The sequence below is a fragment of the Pseudorca crassidens genome, chromosome 5 (assembly GCF_039906515.1).
Source record: "Pseudorca crassidens isolate mPseCra1 chromosome 5, mPseCra1.hap1, whole genome shotgun sequence".
Classification (NCBI taxonomy): domain Eukaryota; kingdom Metazoa; phylum Chordata; class Mammalia; order Artiodactyla; family Delphinidae; genus Pseudorca; species Pseudorca crassidens.
Genome location: NC_090300.1, coordinates 37,399,865 through 37,408,273, shown reverse-complemented (window position 1 = coordinate 37,408,273; position 8,409 = coordinate 37,399,865). Strand labels below are relative to the sequence as shown.

At 46.0% G+C, this 8,409-nt stretch overlaps 1 long non-coding RNA gene across 1 annotated transcript; it reads right to left on the bottom strand.

The window, feature by feature from the left end:
* Positions 1–4,698: 4,698 nt before the first annotated feature.
* On the bottom strand, positions 4,699–8,386 carry LOC137224820 (uncharacterized). Its single transcript, XR_010943514.1, has 2 exons — positions 6,257–8,386; positions 4,699–5,918 (listed from the first exon to the last, which is right to left on the bottom strand). It is a non-coding gene; the product is annotated as an uncharacterized lncRNA (long non-coding RNA).
* Positions 8,387–8,409: the final 23 nt, after the last annotated feature.

Sequence of the window (8,409 nt, the reverse complement as noted above, 5' to 3'; positions counted from 1 at the left end):
TCCATGTGCACTTGAGAAGGAAGTGTAATATGCTGTTTTTAGATGGAATGTCCTACAAATATCAATTAAATCTATCTGGTCTATTGTGTCATTTAAAGCTTCTCTTTCCTTATTAATTTTCTGTTTGGATGATCTGTCCATTGGTGTAAGTGTGGTGCTAAAGTCCCCCACTATTATTGTGTTACTGTCAATTTCCTCTTTTATAGCTGTTAGCAGTTGCCTTATGTATTGAGGTACTCCTATGTTGGGTGCATATATATTTATAATTGTTATATCTTCTTCTCAGATTGATCCTTTGATCATTATGTAGTGTCCTTCCTTGTCTCTGTAACTTTCTTTATTTTAAAGTCTATTTTATCTGATATGAGTATTGCTACTCCAGCTTTCTTTTGATTTCCATTTGCATGGAATATCTTTTTCCATCCCCTCAGTTTCAGTCTGTATGTGTCCATAGGTCTGAAGTGGGTCTCTTGTAGACTGCATATTTATGGGTCTTGTTTTTGTATCCATTCAGCAAGATTGTGTCTTTTGGTTGGACAATTTAATCTGTTCACGTTTAAGGTAACTATCCATATGTATGTTCCTATTCCATTTTCTTAATTGTTATGGGTTTGTTTTTGTAGGTCCTTTTCTTGTGTTCCCACTTAGAGAAGTTCCATTAGCATTTGTTTTAGAGCTGGTTTGTTGGTGCTGAATTCTCTTAGCTTTTGCTTCTCTGTAAAGCTTTTGATTTCTCCATGGAATCTGAATGAGATCCTTGCTGGGTAGAGTAATCTTGGTTGTAGGTTCTTCCCTTTCATCACTTTAAATATATCATTCCACTCTCTTCTGGCTTGTAGAGTTTCTACTGAGAAATCAGCTGTTAACCTTATGGGAGTTCCCTTGTATGTTATTTGTCACTTTTCCCTTGTTGCTTTCAGTAATTTTTCTTTGTCTTTAATTTTTGTCAATTTGATTACTATGTGTCTTGGCATGTTTCTCCTTGGGTTTATCCTGCCTTGGACTCTCTGTGCTTCCTGGACTTGGGTGGCTATTTCCTTTCCCATGTTAGGGAATTTTCAACTATAATCTCTTCAAATATTTTCTCGGTCCTTTCTCTCTCTCTTCTCCTTCTGGGACCCCTATAATGCGAATGTTGTTGTATTTAATGTTGTCCCAGAGGTCTCTTAGGCTGTCTTCATTTCTTTTCATTCTTTCTTCTTTACTCTGTTCCGGGGCAGTGAATTCCACCATTCTGTCTTCCATGTCACTTATCTGTTCTTCTGCCTCAGTTATTCTGCTATTGGTTCCTTCTAGTGTATTTTTCATTTCAGTTATTGTATTGTTCATCTATGTTTGTTTGTCCTTTAATTCTTTTAGGTCTTTGTTAAACATTTCTTGAATCTTCTCAATCTTTGCCCCCGTTCATTTTCTGAGTTCCTAGATCATCTTCACTATCATTATTCTGAATTCTTTCTCTGCAAGGTTGCCCATATCCACTTTATTTAGTTTTTTGGGGGGGTTTTATCTCATTCCTTCATCTGGTACAAAGTGCTCTGCCTTTTCATTTTGTCTGTCTTTCTGTCAATGTGGTTTTCCTTCCACAGGCTGCAGAATTGTAGTTCTTCTTGCTTCTGCTGTCTGCCCTCTGGTGGATGAGGCTATCTAAGAGGCTTCTGCAAGCTTCCTGATGGGAGGGACTGGTGGTGGGTAGACTGGGTATTGTTCTGGTGGGCAGAGCTCAGTAAAACTTTAATCTGCTTGCTTGCTGATGGGTGGGGCTGGGTTCTCTCCCTGTTGGTTGTTTGGCCTGAGGTGACCCAGCACTGAAGCCTACCTGGCTCTTTTGTGGGGCTAATGGCGGACTCCGGGAGGACTCATGTCAAGGAGGACTTCCCAGAACCTCTGCTACCAGTGTCCTTGTCCTCATGGTGAGGCACAGCCACCCCCCACCTCTGCAGGAGACTCTCCAACACCAGCAGGTAGGTCTAGTTCAGTCTCCTGTGGGGTTACTGCTCCTTCCCCTGGGTCCCAATGTGCACACTACTCTGTGTGTGCCCTCCAAGAGTACAGTCTCTGTTTCCCCCCGTCCTGTCAAAGTCCTCCAATCAGATCCTGCTAGCCTTCAAAGTCTGATCCTCTAGGAATTCCTCCTCCCATTGCCAGACCCCCAGGTTGGGAAGCCTGATGTGGGGCTCAGAACCTTCACTCCAGTGGGTGGACTTCTGTGGTATAAGTGTTCTCCGATTTGTGCATCACCCACCCAGCCATTATGGGATTTGATTTTATTGTGATTGCGCCCCTCCTACCATGTCATTATGGCTTCTCCTTTGTCTTTGGATGTGGGATATCTTTCTGGTGAGTTCCAGTGTCTTCTTGTCGATGATTGTTCAGCAGTTAGTCGTGATTCCATTGTCCTCGCAAGAGAGAGTGAGTGCACGTCCCTCTACTCTGCCATCCTCTTAAATTGTCTTTTTAATTATTTTTTTAATTGTCAGCAAATGTTTAGTTATTGTTTACTATGGGGCTGGCACCCACTCAGCAGGAAATGAAGACCCAGTAATGAGCCGCAGGGTCAGAGAGGACAGATAAAGGAACAGTCACCAAAAACCCCTATGCAACTATAAATCATGTTACATGCCTTAGTAATAACAAGAATACTATTAATAATAATAACTAACAGTAACTGGGATGACTCTGTGTCAGACACTGAGCTGGGTGGGCTTCAATTCCATCCTCTCATTGAGTCCTCACAGCTCCACAAGGCAGGTGTGTTTATCATCCTTAATTTACAGGTGAAAAAACCTGAGATGCAGAGAAGCTAAGTGACTTGCAAGGAAGAGGCAGAGCTGTGATTTGAGTCCAGGTCTGACTTTAGAAAACAGGTGCTTGGGGCTTTCCTGGTGGTGCAGTGGTTGAGAGTCCACCTGCCGATGCAGGGGACATGGTTCGTGCCCCAGTCCAGGAGGATCCCACATGCCGCGGAGCGGCTGGGCCCGTGAGCCATGGCCACTGGGCCTGCACGTCCGGAGCCTGTGCTCCGCAACGGGAGAGGCCACAACAGTGAGAGGCCCGTGTACTGCAAAAAAACAGGTGCTTGATCATGAAGTAAAGAGCAAGGTGCTTGTGAGAATGTAAAGGACTTGCCTTTAGTATGGGAAGCTCTCTCTAGGCTCCCTACACCCTCACCCTTTTCCTGCTTTTTTAGTCCAAGGAGGATGACAGTACTATTGACCTACTGACTTGGTAACCAAGACTGGGCTGGCTCTGATTCAGAAGCAGAAAATGTCAGACAATTTCACATTTACTTGTTGGGTCATGAAATAGGATTAGGACCGGAGTTAAGGTCAGGGATAGGATAATGGTACCTTGCCAACATAATTATATCCTTGCACTCTATGATCAAAACGATTGAGTCAGAAGGTTTTGCATTGTGCCAGAGTCATCTGACTGGCTCCCAAAGAGGCCACCCAGGGTAGTTTTACCTTGATCAATTTACCACAGAGCTGAAACTGTTTCACAGCCAAGTCAGTGTTCTGAGGTTTGTCTGCCTAGAGAAGACTGACTCCCAACAATCCAACGCATAGGAGGCTGAAGTATATAACCAGATGCCCATGTATTCATTAACAGTTGGTGTTAGTCCTCCAGTAACTGGCTGTCTCCTCCCTCAACCAGAGCACCCTTTTCCCAATATAAGCAATCCCTGGGAGCCAAATCAGTCATCAGCAGGCTGGTTGGTGAGTTAAGGGAGGCAGATGTAATAATCCAAGTCAGGGTGGGGTTTGGAGAGTCATCTCCACCTCACAGCAGGGTACGGTGTGAGCTCCAATTTCATGTTGCTCTTTCCTGGACAGTGGTAGGTAATAAGTGCCAACTTCTAGCCTCTTGGCTTTACCCTACTTCTTTTTCCTTCCTCTTTCTATATGCCAGCCTCATTCTTTCTCTTTGTTTCATGCATTCTCCATAGAATACAATTGATTAGATTGCTGATTATTCAACTGCCATCACATTCCAGCCCTTCCACCCTAAGATTACATCAAGGACATCACCTTAATGGGTGGGTTGGTTGTTCCCAAGCTCTTCATTCATTTACGTAATTTTTTTGTTTATTCTCAGATATATTAGGTTGAACCATATGGAACTGCTATTTTGGTAGGTTAAAAAACAGATAGCTGCAATTTCGTGTGGTTCAACAAACAGCAGACCTGATCCAATAGGGGTGGGCTTAATGAGTCCAACTCCCTTTTGCAAGCCTTGGTGGTAGGTTTATATATGGTGTGGGGGGGTGCAGGGTCATGCATGGCAACCCTTTACCTCTTTCTGGAAACAGGCTCTTCTGGGTAGCCACTGGTGTCTGGGACCTCATTCCTCTTGTTAACCATTTATCCTCCAACTAGAACCTTAATGTCAAGGACGAGCTAACGAGGGACTTGAGGTTGAGGAAGAAGGTCAAATTTTTGGCTACACATGACTGGCTATGTATTCTAAAGCCAACAAGGAAAGATGTTAAGGAACACTTAGATAGTCCATGGTTTGTGCAATCCCCTGTTAATGTGGAAAACTGGGGACTAGTGGAGACATTTTACAAACTTCGGTCAAATGCCTCTGTGACATAGGCTGTATGCCCAACACCATTCTTACCTTCAAGTGTTTTTGTTACTGAACACAAGGCCGTGTGTCCAATGCATAGTGAGGCGAAACAATACCAAAACATCAGAGTTTGGAGCAGAGAAAGGTTTATTGTGGGGCCACGCAAGGAGAGGGGTGGCTCATGCCTTAAAAACCCCAAACTCCCCAAAAGCTTTCAGCAAAGCCCTTTTCTAGGAAAGGTAAGACAGAGGCATGGTTAGTTGCTGCAAACTTCTTGGTGTCAGATCCTTTGTTCTTGAGGTCAGGTCACCATGTTCCTGTAAACCTCCACCAAAACAAATGTTATCCTCTGTTCTACCTAAAAGGGGCAAGGTTCCAAGGCTCAACTTTCGCCCTCCAAGGTCCAGGCCCTGGCTAAGGGGAGGGGGTCCTTGCATAGGCCGGTTACCCTGCCCAGGAGCATTTGTCCGGCACCCAGTCTGGGTCCTCCCTCCAGTGCCCAGGCCGGGCTGAAGAGGCAGATCTCAGCTGGTGGCGCCCTCAGGGCCAGGTCCCCAGACCCGCCCAGCCTTCATCACTGAGGGGGCAAGGTGCACAGGACCCCACAGGCCCTCATGTTCCTCAAGCCACCCAAACGGGGGCCAGGTCCTGCAGAAGACAGCCGCTGCCATTAGATCACAGAAGTGGGGATGAGGGAGAGGTTCTCGGCTGTTTCAAGGCCTGGGCCTGGCCAATGGGTGCCTGTGGCGAGGACTCTGGAGCCCCGCAGGACACAGCCCTGTCCCCGGGCCCCCCAGCTCACCTGCTGGCCCCGAGGCCGGAGGGCCTGGAGGGTCCCAGGGAGAAAGCCGTGATCCCCCTCTCACCGCACTCTCTGCTGCAAGGACCACTGCAAGGATGTTGGTGGAGTGGACCTCTAACCCAGGCTCTAAGGGCTGCGCACCCACCCGGCCCCTATTCCATTTTCAATGTGCTATAATTGTATGTATACGTGTGTGCTTCTGGCTACCAGTTTACCATACAGTAAGCTCTGTGAGGGAAGGGCCTATATCTGACTTATACTTAACTCCTAACATCAGGCCTGGCATACAGTAGGTACTCATTAAATAAATGTTTTACATAAATGAATGAGTTAATGAGTGGATGAATAGTTAAACAACAAATCATACAAATACCAGGAAAGCATCAAATACCCATGCCAAACAAAAGGTCTCTGGGCCTTTAAAGGTCAGGAACCAGGCTGCCTGTAGAAGTCAGTAGAGGTTTCACCAGAGGAAGTGACCTGAAAGTAGCTGCTCCCCAATTGGAAAAGGTCATCAGTGGAACAGGCCAGGCAGTAGCTCACAGATCTGAGAGAGGAAGCCACAAATGAAAAGTTACTCCCCATTTCCTGGCAAGTCTTTGGCCAGCATGAGCTGCATTCCTTTGAGCTGAGCGTGTGTAGAATTTCCAGCCTAGGTAGCAGAATGGAACTTGGAATGAATAGCTCAGCAAAAAAGAACCCAGGGATAATGGGGCTGGGCCCAGCTGCCCTGTGCCAGCTCTTGAGCTCATGGAATATTGGAGCTCAGTGGGCCTTGTCGAGGGAGATAAATGATGTCCTTTGGATTATACCACTTCAGAGGACTCAGAGAGAAATTTCCACATTGAGAAAGCATTAGGATACTTAGAAGATGTGCTGAAATACCTGGTAATGTTCCGAGTGCTCGCCACTATTCAACTTTCCATCTACCGAGTACAAATGAAGGTCTGTTTTGCTTTAAAGATGGGGAAGGTCCAAATATCGAGAGAGCTGGATGATGCTTCATGATGAGGACGGGGTGAAGATGAGGATTCAGGGCTCTGTGTAACCCATCTGGAGGAGGGTAGCAAGGGAGATTTAAGAGGAAAACCTGGTAGGAATATATGCTGTCAGTTTCAGGTCAGGGGATTCAAAGTGGAGGAGACCAGCTCCATGCGGGAGACTATTAACTACAGATAATGACACAACCACAAAGACCCTTGTCTCTCTACTGGCCTGACCTGAGTTTTCTACATATGATCAAGTTTGGGGAGCATGCCATCAATCACACTGAAAGATGTAGTAGAGAATTTTACTGCATTAACCCTCAACTGCTGTACCTTCTCTGCTTTTTTCCCATCATTACTTCTTTCAAGACACGGATACATTGATGGGGACCTAAGAAAAGGAGGACTGAATTTCAGTTATTCATATCTAGATCTTTTCTTCTAGATTATAACGGAGTTGAAGGCAGGAATGACAAATTACTCTGCCTGGAACAAAGGACATTGCCTTAAATATAGCTAAATAGGTCCTTCACAGATGATGAAAGAAAGAACAAAAGGAAGGAAGGGAACGAGGAAGGAGGAAAGCAAGGGAGGGAGAGAAAGGAAGAAAAAGAAATTGGATCAGAGATGTTAAGGAAGTTGGGGGAAGGGCAATACTGAACTTGGCCTGCATCACAAGAAGATACCTGGTGTCACAGAAGGAAGTTACCTAGAGACCCATCCCAGATGGTTGAGGGCAGTTTATGTTTGCGGAATTATACGTAAGCTTGCTGTTGGCCAAGGCCAGGCCCTTGATTTGCTTCTTTGACATATTCTAGGCTTAGTACGTTAATAGTGTAGGTGGAGGGGGCATGGGGGAGACAAACTTTAACGGAAAAACTGTAAAGGAAAAGACCAAGAAGTAGCTCCATTTATTGGCTGTGCTCTATCTACCCCACAAGGCTACTAACATAAGTCTGAGTCATTTCCTCAGTGGTTGTGACAGTTCTCTGTCTTTAGAAGGAGGAAGTGGAAAGTTTAATACCTTACATTAGAGGCCCTTTTTCATATGCAAGGATTCATTTCATTCTCAAGGCCAAAAAGGTACTTAAATGGCACAACCACGTATAGCATGGGCACATCTGGTCCCCATTACTATGGTATGCCATTCCCCTCCTCTTATCAGGGATAAAAAAAAAGATAGATTACAGTCATCTCGTCAGGGCAGGGGATACTATTTAAATGTAAAATCATTTATCGCATCCAATGTGTATTAAGCACTGCAACTAAGAGGTACTCTTTCCCCAAGTATCTTGCAAGAGCTAACATCTCCATTTTACAGATCAGGAGCTTGAGGGTCAGATTTAGCTTGACCTTGGTAGATAAATCAATATCTAGTAGAGTATAGATAAAACCAATAGATAAAACCAATCTCCTTTTAACTACCTACTGGCTTACTAAGATCTTTTAGTAAATGAGAACTAAACTTCAAGGCCACTGCTCCTCACTTTCATAACAATCATCCCCTATGATGAAAATGAATAGTTGCCAGACCAGAGAGGGTGAAAGTACAGAGGCCAGCAGAGCGGGTGGTACCATCTTTAACATAGCTAGTTTAACACAGGGCCTTTCCGTCTCGCTAAAGTTCAAACGACTAAAAGGCCCCAGCTGGCCCCTGACGAGCAGACACACGTGTATCGTACGCATGCGCCCAGACGGGACCTACCCGCCCCTTCGACCGGACCTCTTTAGCCAAGTCACCAACCAGCCCTCTAAATGCCCGCCCCCAAGGCTAAACCTTCGACCAATCGGGAGGCAAGAGTCATCAGGCACGTCACATTTAGCATATACCCTCTCCCCGCCCCCAAGCCATGGCCCCGCCCCTCCGAGACAGGGATGGTCGCCAAAGCACTTCGTCCTGGCATATGATTGGCTCCTTTTCCAGCCCCGCCTCCGTCTCCTCCCGCCGCCCTCCCCTCCACTCTCCCACACTGGCGGGCGGAGCTAAGTACGCAGGCGTGGGTGTTGCCTCTCTCTTCTGGGGGCCCGCCCGCCCTCCTCCCCCTCCCTCCC